Source organism: Lactuca sativa, chromosome 3 (assembly GCF_002870075.4).
Source record: "Lactuca sativa cultivar Salinas chromosome 3, Lsat_Salinas_v11, whole genome shotgun sequence".
Lineage (NCBI taxonomy): Eukaryota > Viridiplantae > Streptophyta > Magnoliopsida > Asterales > Asteraceae > Lactuca > Lactuca sativa.
Genome location: NC_056625.2, coordinates 185940460 through 185955328, shown reverse-complemented (window position 1 = coordinate 185955328; position 14869 = coordinate 185940460).

Below are 14869 nucleotides of genomic sequence, written 5' to 3'. Positions count from 1 at the left end.
GATAGCGAGATCCAATCCATGTATGATAACCAAGTTTGGAATTTGGTTGATTATGTGCCCGGACGTAAGACCGTTGGGTGCAAATGGATCTTCAAGAAGAAGACCGACGTGGATGGAAACGTACACACATATAAAGCGCGATTGGTTGCGAAGGTCTTTACTCAAACTCTCGGAGTTGACTATGATGAGACCTTCTCACCAGTTGCGAAGATTAAATCTATTAGAGTGATGCTAGCTATTGCCACATTTCATGATTATGAGATTTGGCAAATGGATGTCAAGACCGCTTGCCTTAACGGAAAGTTGGCTGAGGATGTTTACATGGCTTAGCCATAGGGGTTTATGGATCCGAAGCATCTGAACAGAGTGTGTAAGCTTAAGAAGTCCATTTATGGACTTAAGCAAGCGTCTTGCAGATGGAATCTTTGCTTCGATGAGAAAGTCAAAGAGTTTGGATTTGTACGAAGCGAAGATGAATCATGTGTATATGTCAAAGCCAGTGGGACTATAGTAAGCTTCCTCGTTCTATATGTCGATGACATATTACTCATAGGAAACGATATCCCGACTCTGCAGGAGGTTAAGTCCTGGCTCGGGAAGTGCTTCGCTATGAAGGACCTCGGAGAGGCTTCTTACATTTTGGGAATAAGGATAGTAAGAGAAATAAGTAAGAGACTAATTGGACTTAGTCAGAACACTTACTTGGAGATGGTACTAAAATGTTTTAGTATGGAAAACTCGAAGAAGGGAGAATTACCGATACAAAGTAATGCCAAGTTGAGTAAGACTCAAAGTCGGAGTACCGAAGCTGAAATAGCAGAAATGAGCCAAGTACCATACGCTTCCGCAGTTGGCTCAATCATGTACCCTATGACTTGTACTCGCCCTGATGTAGCCTTCGATTTGAGCATGGTTAGTAGATATCAAGGGAATCCTGGCAGAGCACATTGGATTGCAGTGAAGAATATCCTTAAGTACCTTCGGAGGACGAAGGAATGGTTCTTAGTCCTCGGAGGGAGTGATGACTTGAAGGTTCGAGGGTATAGTGACGCCAGCTTTCAGACCGACAGGGACAACTACCGTTCGCAGTCGGGCTGGGTCTTTACCCTAAATGGAGGAGCAGTGACATGGAAAAGTTCCGAGCAGGAAACCGTAGCTGATTCAACATGCGAATCAGAGTACATTGCAGCAAGCGAAGCGTCGAAGGAGGCAATATGGCTGAAGAACTTCATCGGTGATCTTGGAGTTGTGCGTGCCATAAAGGAGCCCATGGAGATTTTCTGTGATAACGAAGGAGCAGTTGCCTTGACCAAGGAACCGAGGGATCATGGTAGATCAAGACATATCGACAGAAAATATCACTTCATTAGACATCGTGTAGAAGAAGGACAACTCATAGTAAAGAGGATATCATCAGAATATAACCCAGCAGATCCGCTTACGAAGGGACTGAGTAGGGTTAAGCACTTGCAGCATGCTAGGAGTATTGGGTTGAAGGATGATATTAGCATAGATTAGATAATATTAGAAACGTGTAATAGATAAATGTAATTAACATTTGATGATTAAATAAAGGATTTTTATTTATAAGTAATGTTACTGTCTTATGTTAATTGTTTAGCTATTGTTTCACTTTGCATGTTTTGACTTCCAGAATAATTGAGTTTATTAGGAATAATCGAATTGTTCAAATTGTCCACAATCGTTCATATGTTGGAAGTATATATGAATGAAGATTGTCATGACTTGGTGTGTAGATTGTCTAAATGGTGTTAGACATAGCAAAGAATGCTGCAACGTTCATGAGTGCTTATGAACTAGCTTTGAGGATTGGAACAAACCCGCGCTTGCTGGAATCACCTTATGGAATATGATATAAAAGGGTGATCGCAAGACGATAATATCATATAGTCTTAAAACCTAGATATATGGTTTGTTATTTGTTAATTGATTTTACATTGATAATGCGAAAACACATCAGTAACTCGGTGTTATAAAACGCATTGTTGTGTATAGTTGGTTAATGAATAAGTAAATGCATATAAGTCGAAGTTTATCTGTAACTTTTATCTAAGAAGGTAAAAGCGATATCTCGGCCACTTGATGATTTGATTTGACTTATGTGTCGGGCCCAGTCAGAACTGAATTGATGTGTTCGATTAAGTTCTATGTCAAATAAATCAGAGATCGAGAAACCTAAATGCTTGACTAACCATTCCATAGGATTGTCAACATGATATCTAACAGAGGACTGTACGATCCCTTATCTAAAGGACAAGATTGATTAGATCAGAGTTTGACAGCGTCTTTGAGAGCTACGATTGCAAACCGAATTGTACTTGTGCATATAGTTACTAGACTTATCCAAGTGGGAGACTATTTGAATAGTGTCTAAGGCTGCAACTATATTAGGCAAGTATTTGACCCGGCTGTGCTTGGTCCTTTTGGGTTGCCTTCAACATAGCAACTTGATAGGATGATTTATTAAGAGAGAGTAAATATTATTAATATATTATGAAAATAATATAAAGAATAATAATATTGTTATTTGATTAATATAAGTCTTAGAAGTAATTCGAATTAATTCGGTGACTTAAAGAGATTAATTAAATAAGAGGGTATAAACTGTCAGTTGTTTGATAGTTAAACTTTAGACTATAAATCCATATAGATATGTATTGGACGGATTCTAGAAGCTAGGGATAGCTTCAAATCATCCAAGGGGTTATCTAAGGAATGGATTTGGATAGCTTTAAGAGAAGATTATCCAATTAGGGTTTATGTTGTAACCCTTAAGGAGTCTACAAGTATAAATAGACCCTATGGCATAAGGAAATCGGAACTTCACCTAAAGTATAGAAGCCCTGGCCGATTTCCTCCCCTCTCCTCTCTCCCAAATCATCCTCCTTTCTATTTGGTGTTTGTAAGCCATTAGAGGAGTGACAATTGTGACTCTAGAAGCTCCAAGACAACAAGATCAACAAGGAATTCAAAGGTATGATTCTAGATCTGTTTCAATATTGTTCTGATTCCTAAATAGTCATTAGAAGTCTTGGATTAAAAGCGTGTTTAATTAGAAAGCCTAGATCCAAGCATTAGGGTTTTGCATGCGCACATAGGAAAGTTCTTATGGCTAAAACCCATCAGTTTAGACTATAGGGCGATCTATTTATAGGAGTCATACTGGGTTCTAAGTTTGTTCACATGACGATGCGATTACTCGTGCTCTTGGGCAGTTCTCCGTCCTAAAGTTCATATTAGAATTCATACTTGGTTCAACGATCACTATATCGTGGATACGAGGCATATATAATTAAGATTGAAAAGGTAGTCAAATAACTGATTCTTCTTTAAGCTCATATCCCATCGGGGAAAAAAAGGTTAAAGTGGAATCATCAATTCTAAACCTGTAGAACCTTGATTATATATTCCCTTTATGTATACATTCCTTAGTGATAGATCAACCGTATGTATCCTTGGATTGAACTTGACGTACTGTACGAGTGGTACTTCGGGGATTTCTTCGGAAAAGAAAAGAACTATGAGGTACTCCACACATGAGTACTTCGGTGTTCTGAAATGACGGTTTCGCTAAAAGACGTTTACTGATAAGGAGATGTACGTATGAGGCTGTTTTTGTGAGGATCAAATTGAATCGAGTCATATGATAATGTCGGAATCATACGGAAACTTAAAGACATTACATTTGAACATAAGACGTTTACAGACAAAACACAACCATGCAACCATGAACAGAGTTACAGTACTTTAGATTTACTACAACACTATTGCTGCGAATAAGGTATACTATAAAAGACAATTATACGCAGCATGAGCATCCCTTTACAGACAGGATCTCGCAAAAGGTAAGACTCTAGTTCCACTAGTTTTGGATGGGTTATAAGTCTGTTACAACGAAACGCCTAAATTACATTAACGAGGGTCCGACGTAGTTTCTCCTGCAGCTGTGATCCTGAGAACCTTCCCATCAGCACCCGAATTCTTCGCTATCAGGCAATCCTTCTTGAGGTGTCCAATTTCACCGTATTGGTGACATATCTGGACAGCAACAACATTGGCGGTGGAAGAGAGGTGTTTAGCCAGTGTTATGTGGACACGAGTCCCTTACTCATTACTCCACCTTGGAAATTGCTTCCTAAAACGTTCGGCTTTATCACTACTTTTGTGGGTAGGGTTGGTCCCGATGATAGGGACTTGAGTGATGGGTCGTGATGGTCCTCCACAGCTACGAGCATGGTGCCCTATTTTTAGGAAATTACAACATTGCATCTCATGGCAAGCCCCATGATGATGGAAACTATACTTATCACACTTCGGGAGTTTTCCCTCATATGGCCTGCTCGGTAAGGGGATGGCAGGGGTTTCCACTTGTTGTTGTTGCATGGCAAGTTTTTAGGATTTCTTGCGTTCTTTCTGGGCTTGGCGCTTTCGTTTCTTGTTGTTTGTTTTTCGGCTTTGCGAGCCTGTGGCTGTTATCGTTTGATGACTTCCTGGATGGATACCCTGATTGGAAACTTCAACCCCATCATTAGCATTGATTGTGCTTATAGCACTACGGTGTGCAAGGATAGTTGTCACGGCAGCCATCACGCCAGTTGTAACTGCGGTTTGAAAGGTAGCGGCGTCCATGGGAAAAGCGGAGGTTTCGTTGTTCGACTGATTGCTTCCGGATGACGACATGATTATGTAACACGAAAGATAAGGATTTTGTGAGCGATTATGGCTGACCCTAGATGTACTTCGATTGCTCAATCAAAGAGTAAGAGTATGTTTTCGACAGTTTGACCTACATCCGTATGATGCAGTCTTAGTACTGAGTAGAAGTGTGTTCATGAAGGGTTGACCTACATCCCTATGATGCAGTCCTAGTAATGAGTAGAAGTAAGTTCGTAGAATGGTCTGAAGACGTTTGTCGTTCATGCCAAGGTATCGATGGTTGGTGGATAACAGGATCCAACCACTAAAAGAGACTTGGAAATGTCTCCAGAGTTAAATTACTATAGTCCAATGACTTGACTAAAGCATGTTTCAGATAGACTCTAAGGAAAGTATGATAAGAGTACTTGAATAAAGAACAACACAGGAGTTAACCGACTGTCAATATCTTTGATATTCATGACGTACAAGTTCGGGAAAAATGACCTTGTAAAAAGGTATTACATAATATTCAGAGAAGATAGTCCTTGAAAGCATAAAGACCTAACCAAAAGTACTTACGGTACAAGATAATTTCATAGGAAATGCCACTTCAGGCATAGACAGAAAAACGATTCCTTTTAACAAGGAAACTAAAGTAAAACATCTACTACTGGCGACGGTCATCCCTCTAGTGAACTCTCAGTTAAGCCAGTTGACGTTCCACATCAAGTAGGTGTCTTTCGTACACCCTCTGGCGTACTCAGAGCTCTATGACTTCGGCTCGTGATTCAGCCAGTGCTTGCAGTAGGGTTTCATGGTCTCTCTCAGATCTCTCACGAGCATCTTCTAGACGAATGGTACGGAGGGTATGCATTCTCGCATCGGCGACAACTTCGGTGATCTGATGTAGGGCTGTCCTGCCTTGAATCTCATTTTGGGCCACTCTGCAGATCAAGATTGGCAAGATTCTGTCTGCTGAGCCCCCATTGCTTAGGTCATAAAAGCTTCGGTCACCATTAAATGGCATGGGCTGATCTTGTCCATGGCTCCATGTTTCCAAGCATTCCACCCATTCAGGCATCGGGCCATGAAAAGCCGGACGAGGGTTAGGAATTGGAACGGGAGCTGCCTGGAGTAGGTTCTCAACCTCGGGTTCGGAGTTAGCACCGTCCAAAAGGTCTGTATTATGGTGATCATTCAAATGGATGGGATGATCATTAACTGGTTCTTCTCCAAACCATCCAACAATGACTTCATTCGGAGGGTACTGGTTGCCGTGGGGATGGAGTCCAGCCATGTTATGTACGCGAGAATTCGGGTAAGAAAATAATTATTTGACGAACTATCTAGATAATTATTTAGAAAATCTTCATTTGTTACATCTCTATTTGTGAAGTGCATACCAGTTATATGTAATCGAAACAGGATAGACCTTCGAATAAGTGATCTTAACTCCAAATTCACACAGAATAGGGGTAAGGTAAAATTTTCACAGATTCTAAGTCTATAGCATCCTAATCACATATAGCCTTAGTGTATCCACTTAGCAACTATCAACTTAGTAATGAAGATCCTGTTTAGTTCTCAAGTATGAAGTACTTATAGTAACACCAAATACCCCTATAGTATTTTAAGTTTAATGTTATGTTCTGCTGTTCTCATTGTGGTAGGCTTGGTAAGATTTTTGACTTGTTGCAACCACACAACTACACTTAGGCACATGCTAGTCAACCCTCGAATAATATAGTTGATCAAGCTATATCTTCCCAGTTTTGACTATATGTCTCTAAGTCCACCTGTGTTGCCCAACAATCGTAATTCTTTTGGACTGTACTAGTGACACTGATTTTAGTATGAATGCAGGCACGTATACTTAATTAAATATTTTATTATTTAAAGTACAAATTCTTGGTCAGAGTATTTTTAATCCCATTGTATTTATAGTTAGTATATCTTTTATGAGTTGATATACTTAATTCACTATAAACAATGCTCTGATACCACTCTGTCACACCCCAAAACCAAGAACAGCGGAAACGTTTTGGGGCGGAGGACGTCATGTACAGTATCACAACAATGAAAAGTAGTAAACAAGCAGCAACGTCATCCATTGCATTAATAATATAATTTTCATACAAGTGTTCTGCCAAATTATAATAGACACTAAATTATAAACAAAAGGAAAGATGAGTCTTGAACGAGCTTCATCTTCTCTAAACCTTGCATCGGTACCTGTCTATAAACCCTAGATCTAACATATGATAATCAATATAACATATAATAAGGGTTTAGATCATACCTTGATTGTTATGTAGAAATAACAATCCCAAATCCTTCTTCTATTGACTTTAGAAAGCTTAGAGTCACAAATGTCACTCCTCTAATGGTTCACAAACACCATAAGCAAGAGGATGAAGAGGAGAGAGGATGGAGGCTGCCCAAAACGTGTTCTAACCCTAGAATAAAGCTTCACCACGTTTTTGGGTCATAAGGGTCTTATATATATAGTGAGGCTATTAGGGTTATCTAACAAGGAAACCCTAATTTGGATGCTTAAGCCCTAACCAACCCATGGACTCCTTTAACTAAGGCCTTGGACGATTTTTTCATGGGTTTCCCCATAGAATTCGTCTACTCCTTAATACAAGGCAATCCATGGCCCAAATTGCAATTATCTTATAATTACAATTCCAGTCCCTTAAGTTTAATTAATCTCTTTTAGTCACAAAACTAATTACCAATTAATTATTGACTAATATTAATTAAACAATATGATTTTTCCTTTAATATATTATTCTCATAATATATCAATAAATCATATTTAATCCTTTCTCTCCATAACTCATCCTATCAAGTTGCTTTGGTGAAGGCAACCCAAAAGGACCATGCACCATCGGGTCAAGTACATACCAAAATAGTTATGGACTTAGACACTAATCCAACAGTCTCCCACTTGGATAAGTCTAATAACTAGTCTGCGTATGACTTCAGATCCTGATCTGCAATCGTAGCTTTCCAAAGCCGCTGTCAACTCTGATTCTATCAGATACGCGTGTCCTTAGATAAGGGATCATATCTTCCTCCATTTTAGATATCATATGAGATATGATTTCAACTCATTCTCTTTGTACTATTTCTCAACTTCCGATTTATGACGACTGACTAATTGAACAAATCAAATTAGCCCTAGCCCAACCGAGCATTTACGTTTGTCATCACTAAATCATCGAGGGGCCCAAAGATATCGCTTTTATCCTACTTTGGATAAAAGGAACGGATGAACTTTGATACAATGCTTGCTTGCACTCACTCACCGAATCACACACAACAATATGTTTTATAACACCAAGTTACTGGTGCATTTACATATTATCAATGTGCAACCGATTCGCAAGATACAACTCACACATCCCAGTTTCAAGAATATAAGATGTTATCGTCTCACCAATCACTCGTGATACTATCCATGGAGTGATCCAAGTGAGCGTGGGTTTAATCCAATGCTCAAATTCATATTCATAAGCACTCATGAACGTTGCAGCAAACATTTGCTTATGTCTAATGCTCTTTAGACAATCCACACACCAATTCACGACAGTCTTCATTCATACCTACTTCCAACATATGAACGACTGTGGCCCGTTCGAATAATTTGACTGTTATTAACCAATTAAATTATTCTGGAAGTCAAAAGATTCAAAGTGAAACACAAGAATAATACTAATCCTATATGGCCTCAAACCTTTGAGCATAAATAAAACACCTTTTATTTATCACCATATTGATTACTCATTATTTGTCGTTTCGGTTAATCAACTTCTTACTTGAATTACAACACTTGTCCCATGCTCCTAGCATGCACACAATGTTTACCTATGGTTCTTACTTTGTGAAATAGATCAAATTGAACACATTTCCAATCATTCTCATTTCACAACTCCTAATCCTTTTTCATAAATGAAAGAATATCAAATTCTTGCTACTTATAGAATATGCTAGATTCTAACATTTTATGCAATGATCCTTTTGTAATGTCACTATACCAAAGTCAAAAATACTATTGCCAATAATATTACAAAGTCCTCTATCGGAGATTGTTACAATACAATTCCTTAGACATGATGTCTCTCACTCAAAGTACATTCCTTTGAACATCCTTTTGCATAAAAGTTTCTAATCTAGTCATAGGTTTTCAATATTTCATTCTCAATATGGACACGTTTCCATATTTTCCATATGACAACTCATTCTTAATAGAATCTTATCTATTCATAATAATGTCGATATGGTCTGTAACATCCAGGATTTCAGGTATATTAATTAATCTTTTTATTTTGAGTTTTGAGAAGGGACTCTGCGAGTTGATGCATAGACTCGCCGAGTTAAGACGCAGGTTCTCATCCGGATTGATGCTCGGACTCAGCGAGTCTGCGTCGTTTAATGAAACCCTAATTTCTCGGGTTTGTGGCCTATTTAAAGGGCCTTATGGCCGTCATTTGCGCTCATTAGTCCCAGAGTGAAACCCTAGAACATTTGAGTGATTCAAGTGAGGGAAGGAGCCATTATTGAAGAGTTAAGGTCCAGGACATCACATCTGAGGTACCATTCGAATCCTTCTTTGTTATTGTGATGTTCATATAGATTTAGGGTTTTGGAACCCATTTGTGGCTAGATCTAGCATCATCATGGTCCCTTGGCGAGTTATGGCTCTGAATCTAGACCCATAGAGGTCCAGAGCACCTCCTTGCCCAAGCTTTATGTGCATCCATGGAGGTTTTAGATTGGGATCTATGTATTTGAGGCTAAACCTCCATTAATGAGCTATTTGATGCTTAATGAGCACCAAGACTCGGACTTTACGTGGTCAATAAGCTTAAGGGGACTGGATCTATGAGTTACTAGAGTGGATCTGACCTTAGAAGGTCGTTTGAGGTTGTGCATGGAGTGCACTCGCAGAGTCCAATCCCAGACTCGGCGAGTTGGTGCGGGTTGTTCAGAGACTTCGGACCAGGGACTGTGTAACCGAGTCGGGTGAGTGACCCGGTGAGTTGGAAGAGATTCAGAGGGAATCGGGTTCCTGTAGGGACTCAGCGAGTCCAAACCAGACTCGGCGAGTCGGGTTGACCGTAGAACATTGACCAGTTTTGACTGGTTTGACTTCGTGGTATTAGTCAGCCAGAGTCAAGTAGTATTAAGTAAAAATACACCTGTGTTGTAGCAGGACGATAGCTCGGGAGATCGAGCACTAGTGGTTGAGAGCTTTACGAGTTACCGAGACACGTGAGGTGAGTCTTCTCACTATACGTTACCTTGAGTGGTATTATGAGTTGACCAGAGGGTCTTATGTGCTATGTATGAGATTATGTGCTATTTATGAGATTGAATGTTATGTGTTATTTTTATGCTGTATGACTATATAGACCGGACCGGAGGGTCCAACGATTCAGATCGGGCCAGAGGGCCCAATGAGCTATGACTGGACCAGAGGGTCCGACGAGCTGCGGGACTGGAAGGTCCCGCTGAGACATCTTGACCAGAGAGTCGGGTTAGCCTCGAGTGGCGTATTTGTAGTATGTGGTATTTTGGGGAACTCACTAAGCATTTATGCTTACAATTGTTATGTTTGATGTCTCAGGTACCAGCGAGGACCGTGGGAAGGCGACGGCTTGACACGTACACACACACTGATGGAGATTTTCATATGTAGAGATCTTGGGATTTGTTTTTGAAAACAGAATTGATTATGGATTTTGATTTGTGATGTGATACATTATGTGATTTTGAAAATGAAAAATTAATTTGAAAATTTACGGTGTTACAAGTTGGTATCAAAGCCTTGGTTTGAGGGATTCGGATGCACCTTCGGGAGTATTTGAACTCAAACCGAGGATTTGAGAAAATTTCAAATAAAACTAAAATTTTCTAAAAAGAAAAAGAGGTTTTGGGAAACGAGCAGAGTGGAAAGTGTGTACGGTCAGCCAGCGCCCGAACAGTGAATCCCCAAAATACCCTTACATTATATGTTATGAGTTATGAGATATTATGTGGTGCATGTTAGAGAGGCTAGGTATTCCTATTAGGACTAGAGTGGGCCTGATTTATGATGCCTTAGCTTAGGAGATCGGTGCTGCTAGGAGACACTTTGAGAGAGTGAGTAGGTAGCAGTGAGGAGCTCAGGGGAGGGCTATTGAGAGTAGCCAGCGCATAGCGAGAGTAGAGTGTTTACGATTTAGGATCCTAGGAGGAGGACTTGGGTTGTATATCGATTCGCTGTGGACGATAGTATTGGGCCCGTACTATCGAAGACACCGGATTGGTGCGCAGTCCAAGTAAGAATCCTTGGGAGTACCAGGTGAGAGATGTTTGAGTTATCGAGTGTGAGTATACTCGAGAGTATTCCTGATATTTCTTATGTTGTATTTCAGAGGTTGATCATGGTTGGGACACGCCATAACCCCAAGAGCAGTGGGGTGAGCGATGAGGAGATCCGTCGGATCATCCATGAGGAGGTGGCCGCTGCCATCAGAGCCGAGATTCCGGAGATGTTTGGGTCTATTAAGACCACACTGATCAAGACGTTTGATGAGCATTACGCTGCTTTGACTGATGCTACTGTTGCTGCAGCCACCGCAGCTGTTGTTGCTGCGAGACCCCAGGGTGGTGATTCGTTGCTGTACCGAGAGTTCAGCAACACGAAACCACTGGAGTTCGATGGTACACAGGATCCGATCGCCGCTATGAGGTGGATCTCAGACATGGAGGGGTGTTTCTATACGTGCTCATGTCCAGAGCAGTTGAGGGTGCGATTCGCATTCAACCAGCTTCGCTTGGGGGCGAAGGACTAGTGGAAATTCGTGACCGCGAGCTATTGTACAGTTGAGCTGACTGCAGTGACCTGGGAGAGCCATGATGGGCCGTGCAAGACTGGGGTATGCTACAAATGCGGGAAGGAAGGACATTTTGCGAGGGACTGTCCGAAGGGGTTCTCGTTTTGCTTCCATTGCAACCAGACCGGCCATCGGAAGGCCGAGTGCCCCCAGCTTCAGAGATCAGCGCAGGGATCTGCACATGTGGTTCGAGCTACCGAGACCAGGCTAGTGAAGGCCGAAGCACCGAAGGCTAGGGGGAGAGCCTTCCAGCTGATTGCGGAGGAGCTCCGTGCAGCACCTAACGTCGTGGCGGGTATGTAATCTTTATCTATTTTATGTTGAGTTAATGCTATTGTAATTTCTATATGCTGTGCGTAGGTACTTTTCTTGTGAGTTCTGTACTTGCATTGGTTTTATTCGACTCGGGTGCGAGTCGGTCTTTCATATCTTTAGCTTTTAGTCGGCACATTAGTATTCCGAGAGAGGCGTTGAGTCGACCTCTGCGGGTTTCCATAGCAGATGAGCGTGAGGTATGTGCTACCGAGGTGATACGTGGATGCATGCTGGAGATTTTCGGGGTGGAGTTCCCGATTGATTTGATTCCGATTGCTACGGGGGATGTATGTGTCATAGTAGGCATGGATTGGTTGAGCCGTTTCGGGGCTGTCATAGATTGCGAGCGTCAGTTGGTGACGATCCGAGATCCTAGTGGGGGAATGCTGACAGTTTATGGTGAGGGGACTCGTGGTGGTTCGGTATTCTGTTCGGCTGCCAGAGTGAGGCGGAGTTTGCAACAGGGCTGCAAGGGATTCGTGGCCTATGTGATGGATGTACGAGACGCCGTTGGGAGGCCAAGTTCAGTGGATGATGTGCCGATAGTGCGTGAGTTCAGGGACGTGTTCCCCGAGGAGTTGCCGGGCGTACCTCCCGAGAGGCAAGTGGAGTTTCGTATTGATTTGATTCTCGGGGCTGCGCCTATCGCTAAGGCGCCATATCGGCTGGCACCGCCAGAGATGTAGGAGTTATCCTCACAGCTGCAAGAGCTGTTGGGGAAAGGGTTCATCCGTCCCAGTAGCTCTCCCTGGGGAGCGCCGATCCTTTTTGTCAAGAAAAAGGATGGTTCACACCAGATGTGCATTGACTACCGGGAGTTGAACAAGTTGACGGTCAAGAACCGTTATCCGTTGCCGAGGATCGACGATCTATTCGATCAGTTGCAGGGGGCATCTTGGTTCTCCAAGATTGACTTGAGATCAGGATATCACCAGATGAGAGTTCGGGATGAGGATATCCATAAGACGGCGTTTAGGACTTGTTACGGGCATTACGAGTTCGTGGTGATGCCATTCGGGCTCACCAATGCACCAGCGACATTCATGGATCTCATGAACAGGGTGTGTAGGCCGATGTTGGATCGTTCAGTCATTGTATTCATTGATGATATCCTGGTGTATTCGAGGACCAGAGAGCAGCATGAGGAGATTTTGAGGGAGCTCCTCGGGGTTCTGAGGTCGGAGAGGCTATTTGCCAAATTCTGCAAGTGCGATTTTTGGTTACGGGAGGTCCAGTTCTTAGGGCATCTCATTAACCAGAATGGGATATTGGTTGACCCGGCCAAGATTGAGGCCGTGATGAGTTGGGAAGTGCCGAGGTCACCTGCGGAGATCCGGAGTTTCTTGGGGCTGGCAGGCTACTATCGGAGATTTATCAGGGACTTCTCCAAAATTGTTGTGCCACTTACCAAGTTAACCCGGAAGGGTGTTACTTTCTCATGGGGTCCGGAGCAGCAGACCTCATTTGAGACTCTTCGCCAGAGATTGTGTGAAGCTCCTATGCTTGCATTGCCGGAAGGGATGGAGGATTTTGTGGTGTACTGTGATGCATTGATATCGGGGTTGGGAGCGGTGTTGATGCAGAGAGGGCATGTGATCGCGTATGCATCGAGGCAGTTAAAGCCTCATGAGACGAGATATCCCACCCACGATCTGGAGTTGGGGGTTGTGGTGTTCGCCCTCAAGATCTGGCGTCACTATCTGTATGGGGTTCGGTGTACGATATACACGGACCACAAGAGTTTGAAGTACCTGATGGATCAGCCAAATCTGAATATGCGGCAGAGGAGATGGTTGGATGTGGTAAAGGATTATGATTGCGAGATCCTGTACCACCTGGGCAAGGCTAATGTGGTAGCCCACGCCCTGAGTCGTAGGGCAGAGAGTGCCCCATTGCGAGACATCTGTTTGAGGTTGACAGTGACGACTCCGATTTTGGACACCATCCGAGGGGCTCAGGCTGAGGCTGCGAGATCAGAAAATCGAAAGAGGGAGCGGGTGGTTGGGCAGGTATCGGAATTTGTTACCGATGGTCGGGGACTTATGACGTTTCAGGGTCGGATTTGGGTACCGTTTGTGGGTGGGACGCGTACCATTTTGATGGAGGAGGCACATCGATCGAAGTTCTCGATCCATCCTGGGGCTACCAAGATGTATTTGGACCTAAAGAAGGAGTATTGGTGGCCCTATATGAAGAGGGATCTTGCTTGGTTTGTCGAGAGGTGCCTAACTTGTCGCCAAGTTAAGGTTGAGCACCAACGTCCGCATGGTAAGCTGCAACCGTTGGAGATTCCCGAGTGGAAGTGGGAACAGATTACCATGGATTTTATCACCAAATTGCCAAGGAGTGCGAGAGGAGTTGATGCGATTTGGGTGATTGTGAATAGATGGACGAAGAGCGCTCATTTTCTATCCATCAACGAGAGCTCTTCTGCGGAGAAATTGGCGGAATTATATGTGAGAGAGGTCGTATCGTGGCATGGAGTTCCGATGTCGATAGTTTCAGATCGGGATGTGCGTTTTACTTCCAGGTTTTGGAAGAAGTATCATGAGGAATTGGGTACGAGATTGCATTTTAGTATCGCATACCACCCGCAGACGGACGGACAGAGCGAGCGAACGATTCAAACGCTTGAGGATATGCTCCGAACATGTGTTTTGGATTTTGGAGGGAGCTGGGACACCTACCTACCTTTAGCAGAGTTTTTGTATAACAATAGCCATCATTCGAGCATTGGTATGCCACCCTTTGAGCTGTTGTATGGGCGGAGGTGTCGCACCCCCATCTGCTTGGGAGAGGTGGGGCAGCGGGTGATGGGTAGCACGGAGATTGTACTCCAGAAGACCGAGCAGATTCAGCAGGTTAGGCAGAGGTTGTTGACCGCGCAGAGTCGCCAGAAGAGTTATGCGGACAGGCGTCGGTCCGAGCTCGAGTTTCAGGTCGGTGATCTTGTGCTCCTAAAGGTCTCTCCTTGGAAAGGAGTGATACGATTCAGGAAGAGGGGCAAG